This window comes from Glycine soja, chromosome 10, assembly GCF_004193775.1.
Source record: "Glycine soja cultivar W05 chromosome 10, ASM419377v2, whole genome shotgun sequence".
NCBI classification, from domain to species: Eukaryota; Viridiplantae; Streptophyta; class Magnoliopsida; order Fabales; family Fabaceae; genus Glycine; species Glycine soja.
In genome coordinates, this window is record NC_041011.1 from 50,752,494 (window position 1) to 50,773,232 (window position 20,739).

Below are 20,739 nucleotides of genomic sequence, written 5' to 3' on the forward strand. Positions count from 1 at the left end.
AAAATCTTATCTGCTCATGACAAACTATAGATTTTCCATTTCTGGCATGTTTTACTTTCATGTAAAACTTGAATTCTTATCCCTAATCATCAAAATTCTATCATGAAAAATTAAAGTACAAAAAAATGTTCTCTGGAACAACCTAGACAAATGAGAAAAGATGTTTCATAGGTAGCAGAAAATGAAGAATAAAATTTATTTTAAAATATTTTGTGTTTAATAAGTATTTATTGTCTATCTGAAAGCTTACACTGTTAATTAGTCAAAAAGGTTATTTTTAGTATGACTTTTAAAATAATAATTATAAAATTAATTCAGTAAACTTACAATTACTATGTGATCCAGGACATGTATTGTTTATTCAAATCACAAATTAGTGGCATTGAATCCACTAGAGGATTTGGATGGGAAGGTTTCCTTGATTTCTTAGATGTCAGTATAAAATTGGGTTGAGCTGGTTTCCGTAGCACAATATGTTCCAAAATAATTGCGACGATTGTGATATTTGAATAGTTTTGGTGGCATTGGGTCCCCAACACAAAATGCCTCTTGCTGCATCACTTTCACATTTTTTGTTGTTTGCATATTTTAGAATGGACCCAATCGTGGCTTAAGCCACCGTTGTACAACTTTGGTAGAAGTAGTGGACTATCTCAAAGAACAGTCCACGATTTTTCTCTCTGATTGCATCATCATTGCTATTGTTTAATTCACATCCATGGTCAACTTTTTTTTTATGTGTTTTCTCTTCATTCCTCTCCATCCATCCTGTGCTTCCAAACCAAGGAGTTCAATGCCAAATAAAATTCGTGAAGGATGTGATTGTACTTTCAACACCCTTGAGTTATCAATGATAATAATCGTTATCATCATTAAATAGATCTCGTTGTTGAACACTCAATCATTATAATTCTTTTGAATTTGGATGCTTTATAATGCTCAGGAAAATTTATTATTTCATTCGTTTTAACCCCCTAAAATGATTTTCAAAGGTTATGAGAATTTGCAAATCAAGGAGAATATGCACTCACCTCTTCTTTTGAATACTCTTCCAAGTTAAAACTTAAAAGTCAATAATCGTTTCCTAATTAGATACGTTCTTGGTATAAGCATATGTGGGTAAACTTGGAATTGAATCCCCTTAAAAAAAGTTATTTTGATTTGATGCCATTTTTTATACTTGGAATTGTCTCCAACTATATACACGCATGTAATACTTTAATCCTTCAATAATTTTGATTTTATTTTTAGTCTATAAGAAAAATGAACTTGTACTAATTCAGTCTTTAAAAATTTATTCATGATTTAAAAATATTAACTGGATAAAAGAAAGATTAAAATATCTCACATTTGTAATTTTGTCCAAAAAACTATATTTGTAATTTTTTAAATGAAATCAAGTAAACTAATCTGTTAAGGATAAAACTGAATATTTATTCGGGCCTGTATGTGAAACCAGCTTTTCATTTATGATTTTATGTGCATGTGTTTGGCGGGCGTACTAACTATGTTCTCCAAGGTTTACAATGTGGAGTTGTAAATCTGCACAACATTAATTGCAAGACAATAGGCAATGGTAGATATTGTGCTGAGGACTGAGGAGTGAGGTTTCAACTTTAAGTACTAACTTAAAACCTGATTTTTTTTTCTTTGCCTTTTTTAGATAAGAGACTATACGTGTCTTTTATAAAAACTAATATTTCTTGAATTGGATACGATCAGTATACATAATTTTTAATTCAAAAATACTTCTTAATGTAAAATAATTCTGTATCCTTTAATTTGATCATTATATTCAATGATTATTATAGTATTATCAAATTAAAATAACTATTTTGAGCGAGGACTCAAGTATTGTTCCCAACTTAACTATGTTTTCTGTATTTCTTTTATTACAAGCATACTATTTTTTTTACTTTATTTTTTATTTAAAAATTATATTAAAATAATTCAAACAAATTTTAAGTATTTTCTATTATCATTTTTCCTATATAAACTTAAAATGGAAAATAAAAATATAAAACATTTTGTCGTACTAAATGGTTCGTAAATTTTTCTTTTTTATCAATAATTTATTTATTAAAATTTTGATAAAAACTAGTTTTTTGGATATTATTTGTCTTATTTAGAACTATAAGACTTGAAATAAAAGTTGTTAATTGGGATGAAATGATTCCTTACTAAATGATCTTCATGCTTGCTAGTTGGTAGAATTAATTTATTTACAATAATTAATTTAATTATATTTAATAATGACATTTCAAAAGTGATTTTTGAATAATTATTTTAATTTAAATGATAAACTAAAATTATTTTTAAAGTACAGGTGTAAATAGATATTTTGTATACCATATAATATAAAGTCTCAAAGGAAAATTTGAAAATCATGGTCCGAAAAATATTAAGTTTGATTCTGTTAAATAAAATTTTAAGTTCAAGTAGATTAAAAAAATATGACTAAAAAAAGAGATTTTACAAAAAAATAATCACTTAGATTACTCGGTGATTAATCACTGAGATGTCATCTTGTAATTTTTTTGTTATATATTTTTACGGAAATTTATTGGTTAGCAGAATAATATAATGTTTCAATCAATAAATGATGGGGAAATTGAATATTATTGTAGTATTCTTTCTTTTCTTAATTAAAAATCTTTATTTCCCTAATCATATCCTATGGCAGACTTCATAATTTTCTAAACACACAGCACGTTTTCGCTTTCCACGTCACGAGAAGCCTTTTCGTTTTCTTTACTAAATATCTAAAGATCAAAAGTGGAAAGTACTCTTAACAGTTTGAAAAATATGCAAATAATTTTGTAACGAGATAATTGACAATAGAAGTTGAATGGACCAAAATCGATTGACGATGGCTTATGGAAAATAAAAGAAGTCAAAAGAATTGAAGTCTTGTTTAGATAAAAAAAAACGAATTATTTTTATATAAATTAAAATTAGTTTATATTAACTTTTATGAAATGTTTTCATTTATTTTTTGAAAAAAATTAAGATGCATAAGTTGATTTTAATTTATAAAAAAAATGTTTTATTTTTAATTATAAGCTTTATGAATATTTTTTATTTTTATCTAAAGCAGATCTAAAATGTAGAAGACAACTAGTACAATATGATACGAACTTAATTTAAACGACGGGAAGACATTTTAAATGACTAAAAAGCTTGGTATGAGGGAGAAGGATGGAATTGGATACGTAGCTAGCTGTTTTGATTATGATAAGATTGTGATAACAACATCGATGATTAATAATGTCACATGGGTTTTAATTTGAGAGTATAAGAAAGTAACAACGACTTGAAGACTCCACAAAAAAAAAAAACTCCTCAACAAAAATGTTAAAAAGTAAAAAAAAAAAGTGAAATACGCGATGTAGTTTTTTTTTTTTTTGTTACATCATTTCACGTTAAAGAATTACTTCTATATTTAAAAAGTAGTATTTTTAAAGGTTTTTCATGCATTTATTTCAATTTTTAAAAATAAAAAATTTAATTAAAACCACAAGCTATTTTCAACAACTCTTCATAAAATAATCTGCTTTTTATTTTTTAAAAATAAATTTATGATTATAAATAAATATAAATTAACTTTTTTAAATTTTTAGAGAAAATTTAGTAGATTATTATTTACATTGAGTCACTTGTTTTTAATTAATAGCAAATAACAAATTTGCTCATAAATCATAATTCTATGGCATGAGTCCATGACCAAGATGAAGACTTGGGTGAAAAAAAGGTAAGATGAGGATTCGGCACTTTCGGCTGCGAGGACCTTTCCATTTTGAGTAATACTATTTTCAAAATATATTTTTATAATAAGTTCCATAAATAATATAAAATAAAATAGGCGATGTGATCAAGATAAATAAAAAAAAAAGTTGCCAAAAATACAGTAAAAAATAATAAAAGCAACAATATTTTTAAATTTATAACAATTTATTACTCGATTAAATGAGTTAAATCCCTTAAAATTTGTAATCTATGGTTATTTGAGCTAACAAAAGAAAATGATTACTAAGTTAAAAGTAGTGATAATATGTATCATCCATAATTTTATAACACTTCTTATTTATTTTTATCTTTCTTTTTGTCATATCATCAATTTTATCATTTTTGTTTTTATTTTACTCTTTTTTTTCTCTCTCTCCAGGTTTTAGATTGCATAATAGATGTCTACCAAAAATTTTCTTAAATTAAAAGGATAAATACAGGTTGCAATATCGCCAATACGATGTACCGATATATAGGTAGATCATTATGGTTTCTGGATCATAATGGAATCAAGCAATATAAGGCAAAGTTCATCTTGGATTGCTCATTTCTAGTAAGGGCCCTCCATTGTTAGCCTCAAAACACAGTTTGGGTTTTGTTCTCGAATAAAATTTCCTGTAATAGAAGTGACCTAATTTAAAGCACTCAAGTGAGGTATAAAATTTAACTTGCCTTCCTAGGTAGAGAGAAGACTATTTATCATGCCAATTGGTGGATCTCATTCTCATATTCTCGGGTTGGTGCATTTATGACATATCAATATGTTTCATCATATTCTCTTGAAGAGTGTGATTAAGTTTAAATTAGTTTATCTTTATGAGTAAAGTTGTCTTATGATAATATTTCCTTTAATTCCATAATTTTGAACTTAGATTGGATCAATACTGGCACTATAGGAATATGACTTGAATTATAGTTCGATTATGCTTGCTCCCCATTAATGAAATATGACATAATAGTATCATTGTCTGATTTAATCCAGGTATGCACACAATTCCTTAACCTTAAACACAAGGTGTGTATAGACTAAAAGCATTCTCATCATGATCCGATTCAATCTAAGTATGTAGATAACCTCCTCACCTTAAGTATAGGGTGTATAAATATTAAAAGTGTTCCCATTATTATCCAATCCGATCTAGGTATGTATTGAAACTTTCATATGTACACAAACATGCATCCGGAGCATTTATTAGTTAATTTTCACTAATCTTTTGATGAAATATGATTAAATGTTATTATTTTTTTAAATATAGTACTAGTTTCGAACTACCTAATAGTATATCGGCGGGACAACAGAGCTACATTGGATCGTGTGGATTGATCTGAAGCTCTAAACTCTAATTCAATTTTATCTGTAGTACTCTAATATTTCAGCACATTTGCATTTGCCAAATTGTTTGACTGGGTCTCACTATTGATAATATCGGTTTCTTCTTGCTTTGTATCACATTGGATTCCTTTTTTTTTTAATGTGAACAATAATTGGATTTTGATTTATCTTTACTATCTTAAACCAAAAGTGTTAAGAATTGAGATTATGCGCCACTCACTTAGATATTTTATGAAATTATAAGATTAGTCTAATGGTAAAGAAAGAAAAAAAGAGTGAGAAGTCTCGTTTAATTTTTTCACTAACAATTAATAATTAACATTTATTGATAAAAAAATATTATCAATTTTATGGTATCAACATGGCCTGCAAATAGACCAGAGATTGGTACATAGCTAAAACACAACATAAGATATACTATCTCTTTTGTTATATACTGTATATATAGAAGATTCTTTTAATACTTTACAGTAATTAAAATATTTTAGTTAATTTAATTAGTAGTATTAATTAAATATGTTAATATTTTGTATAATTTTTCAGAATTACATTTAAAATTTTGGGATTTCATTTTCTTAATCTCTTTTTATCTACTAAATTAATGTATTCGATCGATCCATTCTCCAGTTAAAGATAGGGTTCAGTTAGTCACATTTTTGCTTCTCATTTCAAGTCTCATATTTTTTAAGGTAAGTTATTCCCTAAATTTAGCCTATCATCTCTCTGCAGAGGAGAAAAAAAGAAGATAAACTCTAGGTTTGAGTGACTTTATTATTTGAGTAAACAAAACGACACTTCTAAAATTTATACTTTATACTAGTAGATTGTAGCCAAAACAAGTGAATCGTGAGTATGAATTAATGATTCCTATTGCGTTGACTTGGACAAAAAAACTTGATCCCAGCTGAAATGTCACACTGTCATATATAGAATCTTGCAAGAGACTCAATATCAGATTTATTTAAGATTCATAGCAGCATCTTAAATTATGACCAAAAACCATTGAACAATTTAGTTGATGATCATCTTCATCTCAAATATTGGCGCATACCAACGACCATTCAACGAATGTCCTCTCATATTTAGTATTTAATAATGAAAATGTCAACTAACTTTCCTGCTCTTGCAAGCTGAGCCAAGTTCAATTCCAAATCAAGGAAGATGAGAATCAAAGAACCTTCAATCATTCTTTTCCTTGTCTCTTCCTTGTTGCACTTGCTCATTATATTTCCTTAATCTCAAGGCAAAGAGATTGTAGTGCAAAATGCAGAGAATAGAGAAATATCAGCTACCCTTTTCGCCTAAGCCGCCAATCATTAATTCGTGGTGGTCCTGACTCCTGATTATTTCTTTGTGACAACCATGGGGTCATGTTAGAATTTTGGTTGAAAAAAAAATAGTAAATAATAATCTAAAATTCTTTAAACAATTTAATCCTAAAATATGGCATATACTTTATCCAGATAGAGTTATATTTGGAAAGGGTGAAAGTGAAATGAGACAACCATTACTATTAATTAATCTTGAGAAGTAATTCTGAATAAGGATTCTAATATGGGAGGAGAAGGATAGAAACCATCCTCAAAACCCCTGTGACATCAACAAAGCAACCAAAACACATAAACCTAATACATAGTATCCACATGTGTCCAATTGGCACAAATATTTGACATTCGATAAATTCGAGAATGAATTATATTAAATATGTTACTATATATATTAGTTCACATAGGGTTTAAAATCCAAAACGTGTTGGAGTTTGGTGTTGGGAGTACCATGTGAAGCCAGTTATAACTATATGACAAGCAATTAATCAGCACTGTTGATGTCAGCTCAGCTTAGCAAATGGAAGTTGCATCCTGCATGCAGCCGTGACAGTCACTAGATTGATCAGGAATACTCATGGTGACATTTGGTATCAAAGGCTAATTTTTCACACAAAAATAGTATCTGTAAATTGTTCTAAAGTCTAAAACCATAAATGATTCAACCTTTAAAAGAGCTCATGAAGGGAAATGTGTCTTTTTTTTCTTTAGCTAGCTATTTGCAGTAGTGCCTACGTATACGAGCATCGGCGTTCACTCTCCTTCCAGATGAAATGACCCTTTTGGATTTCCCTGTAGACAAGATTCCAACTTTTTCAGAAGCTGTTGTAGAACGGATTTGATTTTGGATGGTTAGTAGATTTGGGCTTGTATTGCTACTGGTTGTGAATGTGCATTTTACAACCCCAGATCATATTTTAAGGAGTAAATTATACCCACACTTTCTGTATTTTTAGCTAATTGAGCTCAATATCTTGAGATGTTGGTTCCAGCCTCATTCATGGCTAATGCTACCAAGCGTTATCATTTACTAATTTACTATAGTATTGATGTATTATCTCTATTCTTAGATGTAGGTTTTTTTATTTTATTGTTTCTTCGACTTTTTTTTAAAGTTTGGTGTATTAATTATTTTTATCATATAATACTCTTAATTAATTATAGTATTTCCTCTAAATATTAATCATTTTTTGTGAGAATTAATTAAGTGGAAAGAAAAATAAAGGATAATTTTAGAATAACAACATAAATAATTGATAAATTTAATATAATTAATTAAATTAACATTTTTTTATTGAATAATTATTTTTATTAAAAAAATTGAATTGGTTGAACGAATCTTGTATTTAAAAACAGAAACAGAGGTAATATTTGGTATAAAAAAAATCAAAATTAGCTATTTTTTTATCAGGTATGTTGATATTTAAAGTGATATATAAATGAAAAGATACTTTGACATTATCAAGCACCAATGATATTTTGAAAAACAACTCAGAACTCTCGTTTGCCGATAAAAAGAATAAAAAAAAAAAAAAACACTGGCCTCTCGTTCAGCGGGTTCATCATGTGATCAAGAATAATTGATGTCAAAACTCAAAAAGTTCTTTTGCGCCTTAATATTGTTAATGACAACTAATTTTCAGCAAAGACACTTTTTTTCTTAGCTTTTGGGCAGGCAAAATTAAATTTACCAACTTTACCTCTGTTAGCTAAGACTAGAAGGGCGATTTGTTTGTCTAAAAAAAAAAAAGGGCGATCTGTACATTGTCCCAAGCACCGGCAGAAAACAACTACTCTTTTTATTCTTTTTCTACATCGTAACTACCCTGCCCTTTTTATTTGACACCAAAATAAATAAAGACTCAAAAAACAAAAACAATAGACAACTGATAAATGTGTAAACATATATATTTATTGAATTGTGTCATCCGTTAAAAAAACCCTGTCCTAAAAGTTCAAAATACATATTTCCTTTTTATTTTTTAAAACAATAAAGATAACAAATATAATGGGTTTTAAATTTATTCAAAATACTTTTCTATTGTTAAAATGTTCAATATATTTTATTTATTTCTTCAATCTCAAAATGTTTATTTTTCTTAACTGTTTATGCACTAGTATTTATAACTTACGTATACTGGACCTTTTGAGACAAATTATAGACAGTGGAAGGGAATTCAAATTTCTAATTGGTTACAAAAAAGAGGTTTTAATTGATTCAAGCTAATCCTTTTCGTTATTTATGTTTGCCATGCACGAGTACATTAGTTAAAAGACAAACTAGCTTCTAGTAGGTAACATGGATAAAGACGTATCATGTATCCAATTTGATTCATTTCTTGCGATTCAATCTATGCTGGAATATTCATTTATCATTAATTGGTTTTCATTCCAAGTTTGTGATCAAACAGACATTAAAGTCCAAAGTGATCAATTTTCTTTCACCAAAGGCACACTCTGCTTTTTCCATTGCTTTTGCCTCTCTCATTATTCTTTTATATTTTCTTTTGGACGTTTGGTAACTTATCATTGTCTGCTTTGCATCTCCTATCGAAGGAAGGAAAATAAAAATTAAAAGCTGAAGATCGAAGAGCGACACAACGGAAAATTAAGAAAACCAACGTCATTCATTCATTCCCTTTATATTAAAATAAACTCACAACAAAGGAAAATACATTGATGGGTGTAAGTGATGCATGCCAGAAGCATTAAGTTCCTAAATTAACCAACCAAACTAAGAACAAAACTCCCCATGATACCCATTTGACCAAAACCACCACAACCAACAAAGCAACCTCGTATGCATCTCTTACATCCCATGATTCTTCTTCCATCATATCATAACATTAACATATATAACAAGAAATAACCCAAAGCAAGAAAATCAGTGGGAAATACGTAAGAAGAAGTAAAATACAAAATTTAAGGACCTAAAGTTAAAGGTAATTCGGACCGCTACCCTCAATTCCCCGCGATGCAATGATAACACTCTCCCAATTCTTCTTCACAACATTGTGATGAGGCAGAAACTCGGGAGAGTGCAATTGCAAAGCCATTGTGTTGTGTTGTTTCCTTCATTCACCATCAACTTTTACGCATATTTACCGAAATACCCTTCCTCCACCCTACACCACCGTCGTCTACGACAGAACGAGCATCCTTATTCACCGCCGTAGCTTGAACTCTCAAAGGCACACTCCTAGAGGCCATGTTTGTGGGGGTGATGAAATAAAGTTATGAATGATAATGGATGAGTGACAAGGCTAAGAAAGGCTCAAGAAAATGGAAATGGGGAAGCTATAGCAAAGCTAAGGCTAAAAAAAAAAGACTTGAAATAGAGAGAGTGTGAGAGGGTGTGAGCATAGGGACAAGGGGTGACATGATGGGTCGTATATAAAGGCGAGATTTTAGCTTTTGGTTTTGCATTATTATTATTATTCTCATTTATAAAATGCATGTGAAGAAAAAAAGAAAACAAAAGCGGAGTTGAAATTCTTGGTCTAATATAGTTAAGGGCATGTTTGTGGGGAATGCCAAAATGTCCACTAACTCGGTTTCCAAAGCTCTTGGAATTTTCATATTCATTTTTCGTGGGTTAAAGAGGAAGAGGGAAGGGGAAAAAATTGTAGGGGTTTGATGGGGTTTGTTTGTCTGCGTATGTGAACGTGGCTTGGTTGTGGGGTAGAAAATTGGTGTTTGGTGGTTAATGTGATTAACTATATATTTTCTCACTTAGCTCAACACAGAAGCTTTTATGGGCAACTTTTTGGATTTATTACCTTATTATTGAGGAGGGTAGTGTGTAGTAGTGGGGCATTAACCTAGATTGGAGTGAATGGATACGGGGGCGGATGATTGGCCCAAGGTGCAGCTAACCCCACCAATTTGTGCGTCCAATTTGACGCGGATGATTGAGTAATCAACACAACGAAGAAAAAAAGAAAAAAAAAAACAATATGCCCAAAGCAACATGGTCATAAATGTAATTGGGTAACAATTTTCAAATTAGTAGTAGGAGCTAGCTTAAATATCATATACTATCTCATTCGTATTTAACATCTTTGCTTCTGATAACAATATATGTCAAGGTTTGAATCTTAATGCCGCAAGTGAATTTGAGCTTAACTTATATATACTATATCAACCATAGTACTTAGTATTGTTGAGTAGCTCAAGTGTCAAAATTATCCACACAGGGGTTCACTTGATCAATTGAGAAGGTAGTTCTTGAAGTTATATAATAGACCCAAAAGATTGATTTTCTTTCTTTCCGCGTAATTTCTCTACCTCTTCTTTTTCCTTCTTCGCGCTGAAACAGAAACAGTGTGTTTACTTGAACAGTTGAGTAAACACTCGCGATTCACATCACGAATGTGTAAACAACTTTTATCCTGGAATTTACTGAACAATTTTTCCAAGTCCAGCAAACGTGCAACACAAGATGTCTAGTGTGGACTCCACGCACAAGGAACGTCAACATTTTGAACTAGGCTATCACAAATTGCATGCGCATTGAAATTTAGGAGTTGTTGCAGTAAATGGGGAAGACAAGGAGAAAAAGACACTTAAAAATTCTACCCTGTGCTAGCTCATGCAATCTTTCTTTGCTTTTGTAACAACCCTTTGTCATAGTCAAAGATTTTATTTCTACTCATAATTAACCGTTCATGTGTATGGATCTGATCACGTTTATACTAGTACTAGTTAATTTTACGTTAGACCATCTATCATTTTTATCGCAATTGAGTACGTGTACGTACATTCATTAATTTCTATCGGCAAAATAAAAGTTAATCATCTTAGAACTAACGTGTGTGGTTATTTATAAACATTTTTTTCCAATTATTGTGTAATGATCGATCATATATAACATTCAAAAAGGTTGAATGACGTTTGTCTTGTAGCTAGGTAGGAAGAAAAGGGTGTGCGAGTGGGGATGGGTAACATAAAATTTAAAAGTAAGAGAAATCAGAGAGACATTGAGAAAATGAAGTTGGGGCACTAGGACTTTGGATTGTAAGAAATATAATGGGCACCAAAGTCGTTGTCTACCACATTGCTGGTATGATAAAGACTAAAAATCTGAAACACTTGGGAACATACTTTTGAACATGATAGAGAAAGAACGCACCTGTACTAACAAAATGTGTAGCTCAATCACTTTACTATAGATTTGGCCATCAGAATAGAAAAAAGCAAGACCTTACAAAAGCACAATAACAAGTCAGCGGTATTGATTCCTTCTTCTTTTTAGCTCTTGTTCAATTTTGCTTTACTTTCTTGGTCGAAAATAAAAAGCCAGTTTCCTTCTAGAATTAATCATGCATACAAATCAAATTAATTCGTTTTGGTTAAAGACCATTCAATAGGTCTTGAAAGAAACTAACTGGAAGATAAGGAGATAAAGAAATCAACGAGGATCAAACGTTTTAATCTCGCATGCATGTCACTCATACAATTTAATCAGCTGAATTATTTCTTCACGTGGATAGTACAATCAATTTAGATAGGTCTTGTACTGGTACACTGGTCATGTATCTAACAAAAGTAAATTATATATACTTACTATATTAAAGGTCCTCTTCTGGTTCTAAATTATCCTGAGAAATAGAACGACGACGCAGCACCTTCCGATCTTTATCAAACGGATAAGAAGGGCATTTCATTTCATGAATGGCTACAAAGTTGACTACAACAATAGAATGGGACCCAGGAGACACATGGGCTCTGTCCCTCTTAGTAGGGTCATTGTGTCAATTTTACTTCAGCATTACGTCATTAGTATGCCATTAGACCATAAACTTAGTTAATTCATGAAATAACAAAACTAAAAAATATTTAGCTTCTTACTCTTTTTTATACTTATATTTTATAATTAGTTTCATTATTAGTGCATTTTGTGATCTTTTTAAATTCAATATTTATGATAAATTATATTTTTTTACTAAACAAATATGTAATATATAATTTATTAATCAATTGAAAATAACTAAATTATTTGAAAAATATTTAGTGAAAATTTGATATGAAATAAATTAATATGAAGAAACATATAATCTTATAAAATGTTATTAAATAACTCCCAATTGAAGTTTAATAATTATATTATGAAAATTTATTTTATGCGTTTGTACTTTGTAGTAATGTTTAGACATACTCCGATCCTGCAGTAAATTTTATTTTAGTCTCTAACAGATATGTCAAAAAGTTTGTATATATATATATATACACGTATGTTTGCATATGTGTATGAGAGAGTTATAATTGAAAATTACTAAAATAAATAAATGATATACAATCAAATAATTTTTATATTATGTGTAGATAAATAGATATATTAAAAAGGAGAAAATGATAGTTTCTTTTACTAATGATGTGTATAATTATTAAAAAAAATATTTATGAATAAAAGTATACTATACTATCCACTCTATCTGCTCATTGCAAATTCGGTGGAAAAAAAATGTTCAATGCAACAAACTTGGAGAACCAATCCTTGGGTTCAAATCAGCTTTGGTTTGGGCAAAATGTTTGTGCTTTATTATCCCCTTTAAAGAGGTGCAACAATGGCTTTGATACTAGACCATCTCTAGATTTGCTGTCTCGCTTTTACGTTTCAATTCCTATGGCTGATCTTGACTTTTAATCACCAATTTAGACTTAAATATGCTCGAACGGTATCATCATCTTTTTTTTTTTCTTTTGTACATATATGTTTTACTCGTATTATTTAACAAACAATTTTTTTAACTTATAAAAGTAAAAAAAAAAAAAAACTTAAGTAACCTTTTGGTTCTATAAAATAGAGGATTTTTTATTTTAATTATTTAATGTTTTTTTTTTAGTTTTTAACGTCAAGTAATAGCATTAAATGATGATATAAAAACATAGAGTTTTTATTGATTTCTTGTCACTTCATCAAAGAATTGGATAAGATAATTTTGTGCAATTTTTTTTATAAATTGTATTTATTAGAGTTTCAGTTATTCAAAATGGTTGATAACGTCATATTAGTTAGTTGATGAGAAATTTAAAATTATAATTTATAAAAAAGAAAATAAAAATATATGTGATAGTTCTATTTGACTCTTGATAATATGACAAATTAATGATTTGTCAATAATATAGTTATTATATTATCAGTTAATATTATTACTTAAAAGTACTGATTAAAAAAAACTTTAAAGAATTAAAATAAAATAAACTTTAATTTTAAAGAACCAATAAAAAAATTATTTTATAGAGATCAAAAGATCATTTAAGAAAAAAAAGAAATTATTAATGCACATTCTTAAAATACTAACCAAGAAATTATAAGTTCATCCTAAGAATACGATAGTATTTATTAGTAAATGAGCAAGAAATATAAAATGAAGGGATTGGGTAAGAAAAGGAAAGAAGAAGAATGGTTGCACAAAGGTGTCTGAAGAAGTGCGTACAAAGAGCGGCGCGTGAGGCCTCGAGAGTGTATCTGAGGCAACAGCGGTGGGTCCCTTTTATGCGTTTCTATGTTTTTTACGCAAACGCATTGGATCCCGCATGCTCAAAGCAAACCAAAGCGATACCATCCTCTATATTTGCTTTTTACCTTTCCTAATTAATGGTGAATTCTGCTTTTCCCCCTTCCTTTTTCACTGTGCCATCTCTTCGTTTTTCATCTTCTATTAGATGGACCCTCTGTTAACAGTGTTAATAATCATGTGACCATGCATTCACGTTAATCCATAACTCAAAGCTCTGCTTTTGTCACTTGAGCTTAGTGTTTCTAGACACATTACACAATCCTATGTAAACCAAAACGATTGGGTTGTTTTAAGTGCTTATTTGATTTCTCAGTTTGGTAAATCCCATCTTTATTTCTAGAAGGATTTTCTTTCTTTGGTGTCATTGCATTTCAAACGTTAAAACAAACACACTCTATGTAAATGCTTTCAGAATTATATTATGTCTAAGCATGTAATCATCAAGGTTATTTACTTTCGGCTTCCGAGTTTTATTTTTTATTTTATTGATTTGAACATATAATATGATGTTTGTTCACTGTCTAATTTAGCAGACATGGTCAAGTATACTCTTTTTATTTTTCATCGCAACATTAATGCGGTAGAAAGATATTTATAAATGTTAATCTAAGAGCATTTGTAAACACTCTTTTAAATTATAGCAACGATATTTATGAAGCAAATATTTATCACAAATAATAATATTGATTATAAGAGAAAATATAATAAACTTCCTAAACTTTAAGCCTTTTCAATGTATTGTTACAAACTTTAAACTCCTCTTAATTATTTTGTAATAATTCTTTAAATTAATCAATGAGATTCGGATCTAATGAAAAGTTGTAATGTATGTGATGTTATGAAACAATGTTTAATTACAGTTACAAGAAATATCCATATTTTTTTTTTTTTTCTTAAAGAGAGAGAAAAATCAAAAAAGAAAAGAAATAAATTAAACTCTAATGTCCACATTTAATACTTATACAAGTAATAACTTAAAGATTGAAGTAATGATGTAAATGATGGGCGTGTTTACATGATCGAGAATAATTTATTTAGTGAAAAAAATTATATTTAATTTTTATTATATATAAAATTTTTTTGAGTCAACCATAATTATATAATGTGAATGAAATTAGTTCCTAACTTAGTAAATTGAGTCACACTCCTCATCTCTAATTAAGACAAACAAAAATACGTATATGAGTACTATTTCAAATAAAATTCTTAAAAAAAATGTAAAGGGAAAAAAAAAATCTTTGGGAGCAATGACGAATAACTCTAGTCTTCCGTTTATACTATATCTGGACCGCACTTGTCGGAATCTTATGACTACAGCCTATGGCAGTATGGCGCCTATGGCTTTTGCAAGCTCCCATGTTTATCTACAAATACAAAAGCAAAAAAAAAAATGATGAACATCACAGGCTCCAATTAAGGCTTGAATGTTTGTTGATATTCATTTTGTTCCTTTTTATATGTCTATTGTATATAAAAATCAAGAAATGCAATAAGAGAGAGTTTACTTGCAAAAAAAATTATTTTTATTTTCAGTTTTTATTTTTTAATTACATAGTCGTCATCTTGTTTTCATTATATTTCCCGTTTTCAAATATTTGTACAGAAAACAGAAAAAACAAAAAAACATGTTTTCAGTGTTTCTTGTATAAATCTTTGAAAAAAAAAATGAAAACAAAGTGACAATTTTTTTAATTGAAAGGTGAAAGCAGAAAATAAAATTACAATAAACGCTCCCTAAATTTTCTTGATTCTCATAAAATACCAGTGAGTTTTACGATTTTATAATTTTTTTATTTCTGCATCGTAATAAATAGATACGCATAAAATAATTAAAGATTAGGTGAAAAAAATATAATTTTTTTCTTTCTATTTTTTAAATCCGTGATTTTAATGTCTTTTTTTATTTGAGATATCGTGCCCTCTACTTTTTAAAAATTTACAATTTTAGTTTCTTATTTTTTATTTTAGATATTTCATCCTCATTTTTTTAAAAAATATGCAATTTTAGTCCTTATTTTATAATTTTCAGATTTGGCTATATAATTTTTTAATAAATTAAGTTTGTTAACAATTAAATAATAATAAAAATCTTTATTATATGAATAATAAATAAACACATGTCACATATACAAAGTATATAAATCAACATTTAAAATTGGTCATAAGGACTAAAATAACATATTTTTTAAAAGTAGGAATAAAATATCTCAATTAAAAAATAAGAAACTAAAATTTTAAAAATTAAAGATGAAAGGTCTCAATTAAAAAATAAGAAACTAAAATTCTAAATTTTAAAAAATAAGATATTTTAACAAAACAAAAAAAAAACACTCTAGTTAATGTGATCTTACATTAAAGTTAGATTGATTATTGTTTCACGATAAGGTATAGAGTCAATTCTCGGTTGGGCACAAGTTGCAACAAGACTGATAGAGATAACATGAATTGCTTAAAGCTTTGCAAGCTTCTAGGCACGCATGTGTCCACCAGAACTTTCAACCCTTTCATGTATTGGAATAATGGTTGTAGTATATCGCCACATTTCAATACCTTGATCGATAAACATGAAATTGAGGAATTATCCTCCTCAAACTGAATGTGTATTTAGTGGAGTTTAGGTATATGGTGAACTTTCTTTAAGTACTCGAAGATTTCCTTCACGTCTGTGATGTGGTTTTCAACATTTGTCGCTTTGGCCACCGTACTATCTATGTAGATCTCAAGTTTTACGTTAATATTCTCCTTCAATATCCTATCCATCAATCTTTTGTAAGTTGCATTGACATTTTTTTAGGTCAAATGGCTTTAGCTTATAAAAAGAGTTTGCATGTTCTGTTATGAAGGTCGTTCAATTTCATCAATCGAGTTCACATGGACCTGGTTATATCTCGAGTAAGTATTTATTAGGAACGACAAAATGGGATAGTCTAATCTATTTTAGCATGTCCTACTAAAAATCGATTACATGCTCTACAAAAGTGGGATGAAATGTTCAACCCATCCTGTTTATAGGCGGGTTGGTCCGCCATTTTTTTTTTTTTGTTTTAAAAGTAAGCAACTATAAGACTAAAGTAAAAATGTTATTAAAAAAAATAGTTAAAAAAATTTAGTATTTATTATTCTTTTCACTCTTCTAACTACTTAGTCTTCCATATTAACAACAACAACACTACACTACACTACTTTTATTGTTATCTCTAAACTTAAAAATATTATATCTTAGACACAACACTACTTTCACACCAAAATATTACTCTACTTTTTTTTTAATCTAATTTAAAAAAATGGTTATTGGCCCGCCTCAGCTTGCAGTGAGCCCATTTTGTAGTGGGACAAAATGAGCAGCTAGTGGGTTAAAACACCCAACCTGACCGGCCGAAATTAACTAGTTAAACGGGTTGGCTCGATAATCTCAGCCCATTTTGTTATCCCTGGAATTTATTTATAAGGCTGAGAATCTGGTTTCTTGATACTCCATCTTTATATATATATATATAATGGATACGTCTACCATCTCCTTAAGGAATGCCTTATTGAGGTTTGTGAATTTCGCACACATTACCACTTCCATTTGGTGTATTTAAATTCTGCAAGTTTCTCGAATTGTACAAGACTAGTGGTTCTACCTTTTAGTGTTTGAGAATTCGATGGTTTCCTAGGTGGCTAATAAGGGTGTTTGCACAGGGAAGCGATCCAACACCAAAGTTAATATGAATTTCAACAAAGTATAAAGGAAAAACCGAGCATACTTACATGGATGCTTAGTTATGCTAATTGAGAATTTCCTAAAATATTCAAAACAATTATACAAACCTAAAGAAAATCGTTTGCAGAAAATAATATCCCTATAGAATCCGAGAGGGGTGAAGAATTCCATCTCTCATCAAGGGAATATATAACCAATCATGCTAAAACTATAAAAATCTTATATAGGATTTTTTTTTTTTTTTGAAAGGCAAAAGACAACAGTATATCATTAGAAATTCAATAGGACATGTTTTAGTATCAGACCTCTCTGATTTCAGCTCTTCAAATCTACGTGTCTAAGCAATATAAGACCCAACAAAATTCAAGAATGTCTATTAGGAAAAGTAGAAACCAGCCTGAGTTGTATACCAATCTATTTTAACTGTTACCCCGATAGAGCCATTAGTTTATAAATTCGATTCATTATTTCTCAACATAAAACTTTATGGCTTAGATATGAAGCTTTTGTCAATTCCAGTAGCTTTACTTTATAAGGTTCAATATGAAATAATGAACTTCTGCAATTTTATTGTTTTGCTGAAACCAAAACACAAAGGAGAAACAACTTCGATTCTCACCAAGATGGCAAGGGCCAATGTGAATGTACCTAAAACAATCCTCTACAAAGATGTAGTCTTACAAAAAAAAATGGATGTTGGTTAAAGAAACTTGCCTTCCCAAGGACAACTCATGCGTTGTAGGAAATAAAATAATTTGAAATAGGAATAGTGGAAATAATCTTCAAAATTTAGGAACAAATCAAATTACACAAACAAATATTTCAAAATTGTATAAGGAAAAAATAGCAACAAAATTAGCTAAAAAAGAATTAAAGGCGTTAAATTACTCAATTGAAACCTTTATTTAAAATTTTTTAAATTACTAAACAATTAAAAAAAAGGATTTGGAACTTTTAAATACAAAACCTAAAAAAGAAACTCACGCGGGCTTTTCAGAGTGGGCTTTTAACCAAGATTAATGAAAAATTAAAATTATTAACAACAAGGCTAATGATAATTTTACCTCCCTTTTTTTTTATCAATATTTTCTCCTAAATACCCTTTTAATTCATTCCCAATTTCAATTTAACTTTTCAGAGACAGTTTTTCATTTTTTTTGGCTTACCCCATTTCTCTGCTACTCACCTCCTCCTCTATAGCTCCGTTACTCAAACCCCTCCCATGCCACTCCCACTCAAACCCCATTTAAGATTGAATGAATTTGCTCCATCTAGGCCTAATTTATGAGACTGAGCGTTCAGGTTTTTTATGTAAAGAATGTCATAATGCTGATGATGCTTGGTACACGATGAATATTGTAAATTATGAGTTATGGCTTTAGAAAATTATTATTTTGTTCTTATTGAAGTATTGTTGCAATTTTCATTATCAAGGTAGAATGGGGAAATTCATAACCAATGCTCAACAACGTGGTGCTGCAATTATTCAAGTGCACTATTAGCTGCTAGTTCTGCTTGTAACCATATTAGAGTTTGGGTTTTTGTAACTCCTCCGGTTGGTTTGGCTTTTGTTTGAATTTTAATTCAGGTATAATTATCATTTGCCTAACAATTGTCCTTAATGGGCCCGGTCCAAAAGATCCAAACAGTCTAATAAAAGATTAGTCAAAACGTAATAGGGCCAGTTGATTCAATTGTTCAGAAGTTGGATCAAAAAATAATTGTGTGGTGAAAATTAATCCGATAATTAGTCAAACTTTGAATTAAAAGAAATTCAACAAAACTTTATTATCAGAAAGTGACAATACCAGATTTGTTGCTCCAAGAGAGAGATCTAAACTCTAAACTTCAAAGGTTTAGAACAATTGGCATATGCTAATAGAACATAGATGGTCAAATTGAATACAATACTACGCATACTCTTCAACATATGTATGGTTGTTACTGCATAGCAAATAACTCGTTGTCAATCATTTTGGTTGCTTGTAACAAAAAAAAAAAAAAATCATTTTGGTTGCTGGATTTTTCGGCCAACCAAAAGGATGAGAAAATAACTATTTCACTTTTTTTAAAGCAATGATATTATTAAACTAGAATAAGCACAAGATGTGCCTATAACAGTACAACACAAATAGAATTAGTACGAGTTTTGATAAGAGATGTGCCCAAACTCCAATCACCAACTACTATCTTAGCACGATTTATAAGAGATTCTGTTGGTTAATGATAAGAGAGGTGTTCTGAAAAGGTACTATGTTCTGTGGTTATAATAATGTAATCAGATCAAGACGAGTTTGTGTTCTAAGATTTTGAACCAAACTTGTAAACTGGAAGATACTTTTTTTTTTTAGTTCTTACTAAACTTCCAATTGTCAAACCTTTTAGAAGAGATTAAAAATAAATTATATAAATAATTCCTAGCTTTCATTATTTTTTTCCCGTATAAGAAATTTAGTGAATTAAAATGTAAAATCCCACATAATAGAGAGAGCATGCAGAAACCTATATGTTTAGTGAAAGAAAAAATAAAAGAAGAGGGATATCATTACCATTACGATTATGAGATGAGAAGGAAGGTTGAGATGTGGAAAGGCAGCAGAAAGCAAGGGAAGGGGGAGAAATAGAGGAAAAACAGTGGTATGGGAGGTGTAGGGAAGAAATAACATATTTTGCTTATGAATATTCCTTCCCAATCCCCCCATACCCATGTCTTCCCCCAATTTTATCTCCCTTTTCCCCTCTCTGAAGAAAGCTTAATTATTTTCTTCTTCAATGTTCATGTCTCACAATTCACAAGGAAGGAAGCCTTTTGAGTTGAGGTTGAATGGGGGTAGTTGGTGGTATAACTTGTAATTACAATACAAGAAAGGTGGACAAAGGTAAAAGAGAGTCTCTCAATATGTTTATTAAATAATGATGCAAAAGTGGAATCAAAATGGTGGGTATGATGAGATTCCTGACATAGGATGTGGACAAAAGTTTTGGCAGAGGAAATGGAATCCTATCCGATAATGGACCCTCACTGTCTCCCTCTCCTGCTTATTCTCTATTATTTATTAAAAAATA

The 20,739-nt window shown here is 29.6% G+C and overlaps 1 long non-coding RNA gene across 1 annotated transcript; it reads right to left on the bottom strand.

Moving 5' to 3' along the window:
* Positions 1–18,750: 18,750 nt before the first annotated feature.
* LOC114370208 lies at positions 18,751–20,739 on the bottom strand. Its single transcript, XR_003657792.1, has 2 exons — positions 20,223–20,739; positions 18,751–19,617 (listed from the first exon to the last, which is right to left on the bottom strand). It is a non-coding gene; the product is annotated as an uncharacterized LOC114370208 (long non-coding RNA).